General features: G+C 39.5%; 1 protein-coding gene across 1 annotated transcript in view; it reads right to left on the bottom strand.

Annotated features, from left to right (window-relative positions):
- The window catches only part of OSBPL10 (oxysterol binding protein-like 10), a 79,605-nt gene that overhangs the window by 20,838 nt on the left and 42,865 nt on the right, over positions 1 to 15,902 (bottom strand). The window lies entirely within an intron of this gene.

Genomic DNA, 15,902 nt, shown 5'->3' with positions numbered 1-15,902 from the left:
ACTGCAAAAGTTAGCATTCAAGATAAGCAGCATTTTTGCAGAAACGCTAGTTTGTTACATAAAATGAGAAATTTTTCATCTGTGAAAATTTTTGCAACTAGAAAGTTTCATTAAAAGCAGCTGATATTCAGAACTGGGTTTCAAAGAAGTATTTCTGAATTATCACTTTAGAGACCCCTCAGGTGAACAGCAGCTTATGTAAGGAGACTGTCACTGAAATTTAGTTACTACAGATGTTTCCAAGACTTGAATAGTGTTTTCTCTTTCTCTCTTTTCTTCTTTTCCTGTTCTCTTTTCTTTCTTCTTTTTTTTTTCTTTTCTTCTTTTTTTAAATAAATAAATGTTTATGGTGAAATACAAGGAAATCTAAAATATGCTTTACAATTACTTTATTTAGAAAGTCGAACATGCAGATTACATAAAACAGAATCTGGTAAGCTGTAACCTGAACAGCTTGGAGCTGTTCGAAAGGATAAAAAATACATTTTCTGCTTCCTGCTCCCTCAGAAAATAAAAGCATAGAATGATAAGCCCTTTCTTCCCAAAATGCACAGCATTTTTATCCAACTGATACTTTACTGACAGGTTCAATTAACAAACCCTGATGACCTCATACAAAATTATCAGTCAGGGAGACACAAAACACAGAAGCCTGGCTGAGTTGTACAAGCTACAACGCATTTGTAGGGAGCATGGAAAAAGCAGTATCAGAACTTACAGTAGATGCTTCCACGGGAGGTTTCCCTCTGATCCAGCTTGACCTCATTGAGAGCACTGAGCTACCAAGTAAGCACTGCTGCTTCTGTTACTGCCATAAACCGAGCTTGCAGCAAATAAGCTCCGGCAGGAATTAATAATGCTATGGGAAAAAAAAAGGCAAGGGAACCTCCCCTCCTCACTCCCACCCCCTCTTTTTTTTTTTTTGGCTATCCGATGAGTTGGGGAGTGCGTGCCGGATGTCAATCTGCTCCTTGTGTTTCCAGTCACATGGCATTGAGATCAGTGAGCTTCACTGCACACAGCTCCAATTGGGAAATGGTGCTGCTCTTTCCCAAAGGATATCCTGGGCTGTCCTCCAGGTGGAGGGCAGGAGAGAGATGGCACGAGCGTGAGAATGTCCTAGCAGTTACCAAACCTTCAAGTGAACGTGTAATAGCTGTGTTACCTTCAGTTGTTAACAGCATCAGAAAATAAACAAATCACACACTGACAAGCTAACACACTAAATAATTCAGAAAAAATTTTCTTTTTCTCCTGAAGATTGCACGTTCAGCCAGGGACAGAAATCCTTCTGTCTTTTGGGCTAAAATAGGTATTAGGTGCCTTTCAAAGTGTTACTAACAAAACAGCAACTGCCTCTCCTTGCTACACTGCAAAATGTGCACACCGAGGGCAAGCAACCCTATAAATAGTTTAGGTGCTGAGGAAAGTAGTGTTTGCATTGATTTACATGAAAGGCTTTCTGATCGTTGGGGAGGGTAAGCACTATGTAACATGAGGATTCAGCGTGTTTAATGCCCATTCTGCAATAAAGTTTATCATTTTAGTTATGATAACTATCCCCTCTTTCAAGAACATGTGCAAAGGCACCAAAAATCCCACAGCTTCACTATTAATCAACATACTAGTGATCTTTGGTGCATAGAGAATAACATCAGTTGTCTGCATCTTTTCTCACCTTTCAAGAAAGAACTTAAGCAGCAGTTTACAATACACAGGAACTGAACAGCAGTCAGTTCCTGAACTACTTTTTAAGAGCACAGGAAATAGACATTTCTTTTTCTAACAATGCATGTTTTCTTAAAAGAAAAAAACAAACATATAAGCACAACACAGGGTTGTGTGGACACAGAGCCACAAAATACAAGGCTACTGTATCTTTCAAGGGTCACAAAAGTCCAATCAGGTTTTTAATTCTTTTTGTTTCCACAGAAATAGCACGTAGTCTAGTAATACCCAAAGTGTAAGCATGCAGCAGCATGCAAAGGATTATGTTGGTGATCATCCTTTAATGGCAGCTTTTCTGAATTATCAGCCACAGACATACTTCTCATCCTCCGCACCCCCCCCAAAATATATAATTTAAAAAAAAAAATAATTGCAACGCTGAACTAGGAAAAAAGTGATTTGCTCTATTCCTGTGTGGACAGAGCATCATGTAAAAGCTATTGAGCTGTGCACAGCTCAGCCTGTGAATGAACAGCACAGCCAGGCTTGGATGCCAACCCTGAGAATCAAATACTGAACCAGTTGCCAACAAGCACCAAAAAGGGGCTTATATTTAAAATAATTTTAATCAAAATTATTAAACTGTGTTCCAACACTGGGCTGAAACACTGGGTTTTTTTCAGAAAAATCTGAACTGAAAACAACAGATCATTGCTAGAAATCCCATGAAAGGATTCACTTCAAAGTCTGAAGGCTAAAGACATGAAAACACACACTGGCAGAGGTCTATTTTAAACAGGTCACTTAATTAGGACTGGGATCAATTAATTTAGAGAGGTCATCTGCTAGGATACGAAATGGATGTTCTAGTCAGCAGTTTATATTGGAAAACATGCTGATTCCTTTTCAACAGGGGAAGAAATTATTTCAGAAGGAAACTCTGCATTTAAAAAAAAAAATAAATGTCTTCAGGAAAAAGACACTAAAACCAACCTGTGATAGAACCACAGAGATAATGGCTACATTGCTGTCAAAGCACAAACCTGCCTCTGTTCTTCCAAAGCCTCTTCCACAAGTTAATTTTTCAAATTAACTGCTGTGCTGGAAATTAACTTTAAGATCATTAGTTCAGTTATAAGGCTCACAGGTTGGCTTTCCAACATACTTCACAAACCAAAACAGTACTGTCAAGATTGACATGGATCTCATTTTTTTTGTTGTTGTTATAGGGAAGGAGGAAAAAGAATTCTAATTTTAGCACTGAACAGTTGTGGATGCTCCAGAACCTTCATCTTTGTGGACCCGTGCTGGATTCACTCCAGTAAGTTCATGTCTGTCTTGGACTGGGGAACGTAGAACTGCACAGAGCACTGCAGATGTGGCCTCACCTGTGCCAAGTAGAGAAGGATCACTTCCCTCCATCTGCTGGCAACACTAATCCTAAAGCAGCCCAGGATGCTGCTGGCCTTCTTTGCCATGAGGGTGCATTGCCAGCTCATGGTCAGCTTGTTGTCTACCATGATCGCAAGGTCTTCTCAGCAGAACTACTTTCCAGCCAGTGAGCCCCCAGCTGGTACTGGTGCAGGGCCTTACCCTCAGTTATCTCCAGATGCAGGACTTTGCACTGTGTTGAACTTGACAAGATTCCTCTGTCCAGCCTTTAAAGGTCCCTCTCCATGATAGTCCAGCCCTCTGGAACATTAGCCACTCCTCCGCATTTTTTTATCATCTACAAATTTGCTGAGGGTGCACTCTGCCTCATCATCCAGGTCATTCATGAAGATATTGTACAGTACTAGCCCTTGTATTGACCCTTGGGGTATGCCACAAGTTGTGGGTCTCCAACTGGACCTCGTATCACAACCCTCTGGGCCTGGACACCCAGTTTTTAATCCATCTCACTGTCCACTTATCTAATCCACTGTCAGCTTGTCTATAAGGATGTTATGAAAGATCAGGTCAAACAAGGTCAAGGCAAACAACATTCACTGCTCTCCCCACGAGCACCAAGCATTCTGTTGAAAAGGGCTATCATGTTGATTAAGCATGATTTTCCCTTTGTTAATCCATGTCGACTACTCCTGATAACCTTTTTGTCCTCCATGTGTTTGGAAATGCTTTCCCGAGTCAGTTGCTCCACTATCTTCCCAGGGATTAAGGAGAAGCTGACCAATATGTGGCTCCCTAGACGTTACTGGAACATCTGGAGATGCTCCTTCCTGAAGACAGTAGTGACATTTGCTTTCCTCCAGTCTCCATGAACCTCTTCCAAACACCGTGACCCTTTAAAGACAATAGATGGTGGCCATACAATGATATTGGCCAACTCCCTCCATGCTCACAGATGCATCCTATCAGGGCTCATGGAGTTACGAACATGCAGCTTAAGTGCTGCCTCACCTCTTCCTTCTCCACCAAGGTTAATTTTTTCTCCAGATTTTCTTTCAGTTCTCAGAGGTCTGGGTTTCCTGAAGGCTGATGTCACCAGTAAAGACTAAGTCAAACAAGGCACTGCATAACTCAGCCTTTCCTCCATCATAGTTATAAACAGAGATCACATGTATCCTGACAAGGACACAGAGAAGAATTGATAGGACTCATAAGGCAATTCTTCATGTAATTACACAAAAAAAAGTCTAAGAATTTTCATTAAGGCATGAGAAGTTTTTATGTACTACAAAAAGGACTGTAGTCAATGGCAAGAGGATGAATCTTAAGAACTTAAAACAACTGGATAAAAATACATAATTTTATAATATTCCAAGCTAAATAGTCCTTAATTCTTTCTAAATTGCAAAAGATACTAAAAAATAACGCCATATGACACATTTCTGCATTGAGAGAAAGATGTAATAAATTACTTGCAGGGCTTGTTCAGAAGCAACTTTAAAACAGGATTATCATTTTCAGCCTAGGCAAGGATTGCCATGTTTTCTGTAGAGTCATCTAATTACAATTAGTTCTACTACTGCACACAAAAGTCAAAGGCCTCATTTTCAAATTCCCTTTCTAATGATACAGGTTTGCAAGCATCATTTACACTTGCACTTGGGTAACTTGGGAGCTTGCAAACAGGTTTTCTGTGGGTGTAAGATTAAATTTAACTCTGTAAGGTCAGAGAGTTTTAGCACATTTACACTAACGTGACAAATTTGCCTTATAAGATTTTCACTGGTCTCAATGCTAAAATTAGAATTCTCTTTGTAAAGTAGATGCAGTAAGAATACCACAAAATTAGTGATACGTAGTAAGCCGTTAGCTTCTTACAGGGCTTGGCACTGCATCAGAAACAACAAAACTGCATCAACTTAAATGCATCACTTGTCTTCTCCCAGCATGTCCACCTCCAAAATATTTAATTGCACTTCTTACCAGCTGTGCCATGCACTTGACAGAAAAACATACAAGCTTGCTGCACCCATCCTGCATTAGCACTGATATGAATCTCAAACGTAGGTTGTTCAGTAAGTTGCACTTATTAAACTATTTTATATACAGAGTAGCATATTAGCAGGCTCTCAAAGGAGGTGTAATTTCTGTAAGGACTGAGATCACCATCAAAATCCATGCACTTCTCCAACTTCTACAAATTTCTCCAGCATTTATAAATAAACCAGGCACATCTATCTGGTTAGGTAAGTCACTGCTGCATCTGGGTTTGAGGTGGAAGAGAGTCAGGTCAGAGCTTTTATGTAATCCTCAATACATTGTTCATCATTCATATGTCAAACCATAGAATATTTGGTAGGAAAAAGCCTGCATCAGAAAAGAATGTAAACAAAGTGCCCAAATATTAACTTCCTACCACATTTGTTATGTGTGTTTGGTAATTCAGGTCTCCAGAGAAAATAAAATTCTTCCAACTGGGACTATCAGTTATTAAAACATAATATTTATTTTGTGTATTGATAATTTTTATATATATATGTATATTGTGGTTTGTCATTTGGCATTTTTTAACTGAATGTACTAAACACACTGCATGTTCAGAAAATCTCTACATCTAAGGACAAATGCAAGGATCAAAGTACAGTAACACAAGCCATTTATCACACATGATTACTTGGATATGACATGCAATAGCAGATTCATGTAGGTAATGCAAGCAAATAAAAATCACAAAATCTGTATCTTAGGTGACAAATAGGTCTGCAACCTTTTTCCTTCGCAACAAAACCAATCTGCCAGTCATCTGGAGGCAAGCACATTATCTAGATATTCACTATTCTGAGATCTCTACTAATGCTCTTTTGTTAATGTTTCGCAGTAGTATCTGTGGAAACAGAAGTCTTTTCATCCTTGAAGAAGCAGCTCAGAAAGCCTTCTGTTCTTACAATACAGATGTGTCTAACTGTGACCTATGACCATATTTAGGGGCAAACATAACAATATACCAGTGATAAGGACCAGATAACGGAGAATTCTGGAGAGAAAGGGCTGACTTGCTAACAGAGGAGGGAAAAATGCAAGTGACATAAAACAAAGGGCATCTATATGTATGTTGAAATATAGCCTATGTAAGCCTTCAGAAAGAAAATATTAGAAACTAACTGTGGGGAACAGTCCATCTTCTCTCCCCCCACATAAGACTAAACAAAATGCCTTTCAAGCCAGCAAAACAAGAGTGGGGTCTTTTTGCTGACTCAGCTAAGGTCGGACTGGAACAGGCCTCTTGCTCTACCAGTAAGTCCACAGCAAAAAAAGAGCACAAGGGTTATGATACCTGGCAGCAAAATGGACAATAGGTAAAAGATGCCTCTGACAGAGTTCGTACCTGGTCAGTGCTAATTTGAACAGTCGTACTTTCTCAAACAGTGACTTCTGATCTATAAAAGAGGACAAGTTCTGCAGGCTCAGGGCTCCCTGCCTGCCTGGGAGGAGACCCTGCTGTGGGGCCAGAAGCCCCTGGAACCCCAGCACTGCTGCCCGGAGGAGCCGAGGGGATGCTGCCCGCACCCGCGCTGAGGGGAGCCAGCCTGCTCCCAAGGGAGTGTTGCCCACCAGAGCCTGCCTGGCTTTGCTGCCCGGCCCAGCACTGGAGCAGACCTGCCCAGCCCTCCTGCCGCTCTGCCCCAAGATGGGAGCACTGTCCATCTGCTGTTGCTGCTGCTGGGGGGCAGCCCTTGGTGCAGGGAACCCGGCTCCCTACGGACCTGCTGCCGAGCCCTGCCAGCAGGACAGAAGCTGCATCCCAGAAGCCACAGCTACGGAAGGGTAAACACACACACAAAGATACATTCTCTGACTTTCCTACCCTTTTACTCCATCAATTCCACACCTCTCCCTCGGAGTGTACATTTAGTAAGACCATAGCACTCTTGAATTATTTCCCTGACATATCCCTAGCCTACCTCTCCTGAACCTTGGTTCCTCAGCTTATGTTAACCCTTAAGAAACCGGTTAATTCCTAAACGAAACATTGGTCTCAGTAACAATTTGTGAGCATGGTAAGGGTGGTACTAAAATAAGGTCCTGCAGCTGCAGCTCCTCTGTGAGAGGCGAACGCCCCATGTGAGCCCTCAGTCTCATCCAAAAACCCCTTCACACTGGGGGGGAAAGCTGAGGAAGCACCTGACTGCCAGCAGCCCCCCTGGCATCGGCTGGCAACACTAACCGTGAAAGTGATTATGTTTAAGAATAAAGAATAAATCAGTGACTTGACATCCTTGTAAAAAGAAATTCCCTTGTGGGTTACCTACAGCACTGTAATCTTATTACACACTAAATAATGCTTGTTGGACAACTTTTTCCCTATGTGTTCATATCTTCTTTGTAAGACAATTCCTCCTGCAAATTTAGATTTTCATAAACGTGAGGTAGCCAGTCCTGAAAATCAGCTGAAAACAGCTAATTCTCAACCACAGACTCCACAGGAAAATACTAAGTACCAGCACCAGTCCACACATCTTCTGAATATCTTTCATGAAATGAAAGGGCTACAGAAGCACTGCATTGTTTATTCTGAACCCTAAAACACAAGAGGACTTTGCAGTATTGCACAACTTCAGTAAGAACTGGGAATAAATACTTTTCTCCACTGGTCTCATCAAAAAGGAACAGCAACATGAGACTACAAAAAAATGTGCTACGAGAAAAGCCCCACAGACTTGTCCTAAATTGAAGCAAAAAACCTTGAAGGCTAGCATAAATCACAACAGTAAAATTTATGCTAACCTAAAACCACAAGAAATAGAGTATCACATCATAAACAATTTTAACAAAACCTATTGCTAATGCACTACAGATAGTAGTGAAGAACAATTGCCTCAAAGTTTTGTTTTGAGAATCAAAATTTTTAGAAGCAAGACAGCTATATACAGGATCTGACACTATTCACAGTAAGTTACTCAGAATTTACAAGCTTACACAGTGTAGCAGGACAGACTCACATCACTGGCCAGGCAGGACTTCAAAGATCATGAGGGGTCTGAAAGTCATGTGTTTATAACTTTTTTTTTTTATAACTTTATAACAGAAGACCTGAGCTGCAGGTTGGAGACAAAGACTAACATGGAGGAAAAGTATAGCAGAGGCTTATACACTGCAGACATTCCCCTGTATTAAAAGGAATCCTCTCTAGAACAAGATCCTTGTTGAGAAATCTGAGGAACTAGGAGCAACTTGCCTTATACTCCCCACAAAGTAGGGAAAAACAAACACTTTTTGTAACAGACCCAGCAGGTGATTTTAGTTGCCCACCAGCACACTGATAAGAAGTGAACTCAACTGAACCTTTCCTCCCATTGATAAAAACCCTAGAGAAACTGCAAGTGTGTGGAGATTGTGGGACCTCCACTGTTGGAGGTGTTCAAGACTTGACTGGACACAACCCTGAGCAAGCTCACCTGATCAGCTCTGCTTTCAGCTGAGCAGAGTGTTGAACTGCAGGACCTCTGGAAGTCCCTTTCAACCCAGAGTACTTTGAGATTGCATAATCATTCTGCTTGCAAAGCTCTGTAACTGAAAAGTTAGGAAGCAATAGAACTGAAGAAGTTCAGCCAGCTGTGAGTCTCTTTTATGTTGCTTTGCACGCTAACTAAGCAAATTTATGGCAGAAAATTGCTACCACGTTAATAATATACCATTCACATATGCAAAGAGGGCACAAAAAGATGGACAGCTACAAATTTAACCTTTACAGTCATCTGGCCTTGCAATACTAATCTATATGTAAATCTAGTTCTCCCAGTGCTACTTCTTGTATGCAGTATGACATGCCAGCATTATTTGTAAGAGGAGAAAAATGGTAAAGACATTCTCATATAAGCAGTATTAAAAATCTTTCCTCAAGGCAACATGCTTATTGAACCATCCTGACTCTTCCTGCAATTTCTTGTCCCATCCACTATGCACATTCTCATTGCTGCCACACACACAAAATGAATAGACAGGCTCCAGTCTGTCAAAAGAAAAATAAACCATTATAAATCATACCAGGAGAACATTCAACGTATATGTGAAACAAACTGAGCCTAGAAAATTGTCATGTTTTATGCAGCTAACATCTTGAAGCCTGTAGAACTCTACTTGAAAAGCTTCTAAGGTTTGTTCTCAGCCTGATTAATCACTTGGTCCATTTCAGACTGTGAAGCCAACCATTGTGTCTCTCTACACTATAATGTAGAAGAGTCCTGCCTCTTTCATATTCTCCTTCCAACTCCTTCTCTGAGATAAAGTTTTATAATTAAATACTTTCATCCCACCTGTTTCCATGTTCAGGGCTTTTCAAATAAAGAATCACTAAAATCCATCACCACAAGCAGAAAAAGCTATCTTTTTTTTCTTTCAATACCAGGTGGAACAGCTGAAGCCAGTTTGGATAATGATTCACCAAGCAAGATAAAGCAATTCCAACCTGAGACAAATACTCATTGTAGAAGAGTTCAGTCCAACTTAGTAAAGTTACTGACAATCTTGCTGGGACGGGTAAGCTTACCCATGGGCAGTATTGCCAAACCACATATATAAGAAATAAAATAGATAGCACAAAGTTAATCAATTAGCATACAATCCTGAAGTAAAATTAGCATTGGCTTCAGAGTTCATTTTGCAGGTTTTATAATGAGCAGAGGAAGCAATTAATCCACTTTAGCTCAACTTTTAAGTTTTACAGCAAGGGAACCTGTGTTCTTGATATTCCAGTGATTAGTTTTTCATTGAATTTCACTAGTAGTTATGGAATACCATGTGAATCAGAGCCTCGTGTTTATGCAAATCATATTCAAATTTTGTACTAAAGTACCATATTTTATCTTAGGTAGAATATTCCTCTCAAATATAATATACAGATAGCAGCTGGAATACATGCATTTTGGAGGTGGGAGTGACTCAACAAAATTAAACTACTTTGGCTGAAGCTAAATTTTTATTAATTAGTATGCGTAAACAATTTTACTAGAGACTGTTTGCTGTCACACTATTCCAGAAAGCTAGCAAAAAATAAAATCAAAATTAGCTAGGCTATCTAAGTCACCATCAGTGCTGCTGTAGCAGGCTTAGGGTCATTTAATTCTACTTTTAGTGTAATTGTACATTTAATCCCTAGATACACTTTCCCTTGATTATCCTTAAATACACCTTCAATTGATTATCTCAGATTTCATTTTTAGATGGTCTGCTAGTGAATGGATTAACTGGTACCATCTTTGCCTAGGGATTAATTTATCTACCCAAATCATTACAGGCCATTTACTGTGCTCTTCAGCCCAAAAAGTACTTAATCATGCAGAAGGCAAAAAGCAGAGCACATTCAGAAATCCTGTAATGTCTGCACTAAACAGTGAAAAAGGACACTCTGCAATACTGCAAATCTCACTTTCCCACCCTGATCTGTTCTCTTTCCATTACTGCACTTGTGGCTAGCACTGCATGCTCGTGGCTAAGATGATCTCCCAACATCAGTGACACAGATTTGTGTCAAGTACTAAAAGGAAATAGGAAACACCAGGAACAATTTATGCTAGGAAACAATCCACAGTCCCAGGCAAGTCTGCTGAGACAGAGATATGTAAAGATAAGGTAATACAGAATTAGAAAGAGTTTATTGTCTCTAGCTTAGTTTCTAAAATTGCAGAAGCACTTTTAAAGTTATTTCTTAGCATCTCTAACACATTTCCTAATAGCTCTAATAGCCATTACAACGCCTGTAAAGAATAAGGTATCATCATGTTAGGATGCATAATTTTCTACCTACAGATAGAAAACAACCTCAGGTTGAAAGTGACCTTCACCTGAAGAGATTGGACAAAAAACACATTATCTTTTTAAAATTAAGAACTGAACAATTCAGTACCTCCTGTAAATAGTGCAGTTCCTTCTTACAGTTGAAAACATCAGGGTTCAGATCATCTAGGGAAACGAAATATCTTTAATGACCCGGACTTGACCGCCCTTGCAATCACTACCACAATTAAAACCTGGTTTAGCAGTTAGATAATCAGAGCTAAAGCCTCAATCCTACAGAGCTAAAGCTTCAATCCTATTAAAAAGACACTTCAATATGGAGAAAGTGTACGGTTTCTCATGCACACAAGCAAGAGAAAGTCAGGGACGTGGAAGCAGAGAGACTGCACAGACACCAGATCCACAGCTGGCGTGGCATTTTAAGACATAAAAATCACATGAAGAGAGCTAAATCACAGATGTAGCTGCAGCATGATTTTTGCACGAATTCTTAACTAAACTGTTAGATAAAAAGAAATCTGTGCATTCCCTCTCAGATCTTGCATAAAGCAGCCTGTTTCCCATGTGTAATTGGCTGCCAGAGGAAACATTTGGCCTGCAGTTACATTTTGTCAGCTCAGAAGGGAAATTCTGACACCCGAAACAACAATTAGCTGAACTGGAGCACTAGCTCACACATGGAAGTGATTCACACCTCTGTTCTACTTAGCAACAAGCTTATTACTACTACATTTACTATGAGACTCAATATTTTAAAACTAATCCATTTCAGCATTTCTTGAAAGGAATTTCAGAATTATAAACTCTTAAATGAAGAAATCAGGGTCTCATTCACTGCAGACTGGGCATAGACCAAGTTCATATCACAGCTCTGAAGAGTGTACTCTTGGCATATTCCATACCAGATTAGTCCTGTTCTGCCTTAAGGGAAAAACCCTAAATAATACCATGAAATTATAACAGGTTCTGCCAAAAAGTCCAGAGTGGTTCACTAGGGAATGCACAAAACTATTTTACATTAACTCACATCAGATGAAGAATAGTATTGTTCAGCTCAGCCCTTATCCCTGCTTCCACTTGATGTTTCAAGTGGACAGACAAAAAAAGCCCAAAAAAGAAAACTAGCTATCACTTGGAGACTTACAGCCCTCAGAAATATTTAAAGTGAAAGACAAAGGTGCTTGATCCAGAATTCTGCTGTCAGGGTTTACTTCTTTCAGTGAAGATAACAGGCTTTAACTTCATGCTGTCCTATATCATGATCCTAAAAGAAAACTTATCTGGGAATGCAAAACAGCAAAATCAACAAAGGAGATGCTAAAATAGGCAAGGAATACACACACACAAAAATCTCTGCCACAAAATCTTGGATTTTCTGAACTAGCTGTATTATATCAGATGATATCCCTGCAGCATTTGGAAGCAAGAAGCACCCTAAATAACAAAAGGAAGTATAGAGCAACACAGAATCTGTAGCTGCTAGATTATTTCACCAGGGGAGAAACTGCATTCCTGAAACTCTGACAGTGCTACAGGCCAAAAATAAAGGTTTTTACTTCAGTTATCTCTGGCATCAAAACTCAACTCCAGAACTTATTAAATCCCTCAAGAATGCTTAAGTATTCAAAGAAAATTGCATCAGATGAGCCCTGTTCCAGTGGAGGATTATAAAGATCCAGACTTCTTCAAAAACATATTTAAAAATATGGCAGAGAACAAGTAATTGTGTTTTTTTTTTAAATGATGTTGCTTAATGCACTGCTGCAGAGTGTCTACATGCTGTGCTGGGAATTAACACAGCTATCACTAAACACGTTCAGCCACTTGGTCATGTTGCCAGGAAACTGCTGCCACTGGCAGCCCGTGAGATGGGAAAGATTCCTCAGCAGTCATCCCTCCCCCAACAACATAACAAACATCTCTGTTTTTTAAAGTCACTGCTCATCCAGGTACCTAAAATTATCTTTTCCTTATAAATAACATTCTGTAATGTAAGCAGCTGAGTCGGTTGTTCCTCAAGGGTAGTAATTTAATGGCTTTTTCTATTTCAGATTACAGGTCAATTCACAATTTGTTTGGTTGGTACATCTCCTATATTATGCTGAGTGTTAGCAGAAAAGCTCTCTCCCATTCCTTTGGGGTATAGATTCTGACTAAGAGACAGAAATTGTATCATAAAAAGTACAGATTTTTTTAAAATAAAAATCTAGGCCCAATCAAAGAAGAAATTGGAATTAATTTTCACAACACTGATAGAGGAACCAGCACTTTCTTCTCTTAACTTCTGTAAAAGCAAGGCTCACTGCTTTTGGCAGTTATATTTTCAAAGCTGAGATCTATTAATAAACTACCAGTTTCTTCAGAAATTAGCATCACCCAGTGCCTGGTTTGGGATTTAAATAAAGTCATTAAGATAAACAAACTACACTTGAATGACACTTGTGGATTCCTCTTTCCTTCTACATTTAAAAGAAGCTATCAGATAAATAAAAACCAGGGTCTTTCAATGTCAAAAGCATTTACATGCATTTTCTCATTCCCTGCTGATGCCAGCAGAGTTGCTAACAACAATGTATCTTGACTATTAAACAAATGAAGTGTGATGATTTGCAATTGCTTTTATACATAATTACACATACTAAGTAATTAGCACAGTCAGTACTTTTATACATTTCAGCCAAACCAAGGCTCCTGCCTTGGACACACAACAGTCAGAATATATTTTAAAATATGCTTAAATACTGCACACAGAATTGTTGAAGTGTGTTAAGCAAACATTTTTTAAAACTTTGGGAGGTGTCAGACATCATCTCCTGGGTGACTATTTGGCTCAAATAGCATCTTTAGTAGGGTAACAGTTATGCTGGTTGAAAGATTTTTCCTTTTCTTAAGAGCTTGTTCTCCCACATTCCCCTTCCCTAGTCTCAAGAACAAGAAGCTCCAGCTTCCTATTTCACACTTTGCTCAGCTTGGACAGCTGGAGAGAACTTGCAGCACTCTAGGAAAACTTCACCTCCTCTCTCAGGAAAGGATCTGACCATAGGAGCCAAGGGGTGTAATTGTGTAGCCTCTGTAACAGGGCATGAAAACTTCCTTGATCTGAAGATGAACATGAAAACACGAAAGTTCCAAGTCATGTTAGATGCCGCTGTTTACCTCTTGCACAATTCAGGTTTTGTGCTTCAGCCTTTCAACGGAGCACTGATATCTTAATCAAAATTAGCAAAAATCTATCAGCTATATTTAAGAGCACTTCAAATCGAGAGCCAACAGTATCAATCTCAGACAACACAATGCACATAAGCAATCAGAGGAAGGAAAAATGAAAGTTTGGAAAGAGCTTCCTGGAATGAATCCTGATCCAGGCCACTTTCCTGGAGCAAAACCAAATTTCCGCTTCATAGATTATACTACCATAATAAAAATTATATACATGGATCATGCTGCTTCCTGTTGTTCCACCAATTCACAAACTTCCACTTACTGAATCTGTCAAAAACACCATCTTTGGCTTAACTTCAGAATCTTATTTCTTTTATTATTTTTTTTTCTTTTTTCTCCTTTTTTTTTCCTTTTCAAGGGCTAGGGCCCCAGTGCCTTGAAGTGCAGGCTGCTGGTTCCAGGAAGACTGCCCACAAAGCACTGAGGATTCTGTACTGCAGAGTGCTATGCTCCTTTGCTCATTTCCATCTCTTCAAGGGTTACTCCCTTCTCAACAAATCATGAGTTCCATGAGTAAAGTGGTGCCTCAAGCCACATGTGCAACTCAATGTCACTCATCAGCAAGCAAAGGGGAGGAGACTGGACTTAAAAAAAAAAAAAAGTAATTTAAAATAACTCATAAATGGCTCAACTCAGCTGCAAAATTATACCCTGAGATGAGTTAAATCAGCTGCTGCTCTTTATGTTCTTGCTGCATAGGCCATGCTTCCACACTTCATTTGGCTTTACCAGGTGGTCAAGAATAAAAACATCTAAAAAAAAATCTAATTAAACAAGTTGCAGTGTATCAGTGAGTAAAGCAGTAACTCTCAAAACAAGATTCTTAAATACCCTCATGTATTAAGAACTGCAGTTGGCTTAGCTGGAAAATAAATTACACAACTTCCTAATAAAAAGCAATTACGGGTAATTTAAACGTGGTTAATGGATGCCAGGAGGAACAGAATTGGAAATTACGATCTAAGGACAGATATGGACGAGGACCAAAGTGAAATGTAATATTTAAATAAAAATAATTTTTAAAATCTGGTTTAGCCTTGAATTTTTTTAACTATTTTCAATTCAAGATACTACAAAAGAACTGGAAAACCAAACAGCTTTATTGATGTTCCCAGCCGTTATACATTTTATTAAAGGCAATATAATTTAATTTAAGCCATTCCAACTGCCAAAGAGCATTTGCTAGTAGAAAAGGCTTTCTTCAGCATTTTCAAAATTCTTCCCCGATCTCCAGGTCTCAGGTGCTCCAGGTGCCCTACAATCTGTGGGGTCTCAGAGTGAAGTGTTTTCCTGGTGGGCAGCACTGGTAACCAAAGCAGACAGCAGAAGGTGGAGAAGTTTGTCATGGTGAGAGACTTTCAGTGCATGAGATGCCCAATACGCAGCTGGGAGCCTCCTCAAAGAGTCGATGCTTCAGAACTGCCCTTTACCAAGTAAATGCCACAAAAGCACAAATCAACAGGCTGGTGTAGGATTTTGTGGGCAAGTTCTGCCCATAATCACTTAACAGGAAAAGGGGTCAGAAAACAACATAGTTTCTCAATTCAAAGAACAGTCAGCTATACTCAAGAGACAACCAAGAGGAAACAGCAACATGGAAGACCAAGTAGCAAGCAGATGTTGTCATCCCAGTGTCTCCTAAGTATCTTAAACCAGCATAAAAAACCCCAGCTTCTTTCTATCACAGAATTGTTACAGTTGGAAAAGACTTCTAAGATCACAGAGTCCAACTGTCAACCCAGAAAAAAACCACCATGCCCACTAGAGCATGTCCTGAAGACAGAAATGTGTACTGACAATCTGTTAAGTGCTTTTACAACTAGAAGAGA

The sequence above is a fragment of the Chaetura pelagica genome, unplaced genomic scaffold, assembly GCF_000747805.2.
Source record: "Chaetura pelagica isolate M959 unplaced genomic scaffold, ChaPel_1.0 scaffold10, whole genome shotgun sequence".
Classification (NCBI taxonomy): domain Eukaryota; kingdom Metazoa; phylum Chordata; class Aves; order Apodiformes; family Apodidae; genus Chaetura; species Chaetura pelagica.
This window is presented reverse-complemented; position numbering and strand designations above follow the sequence as displayed.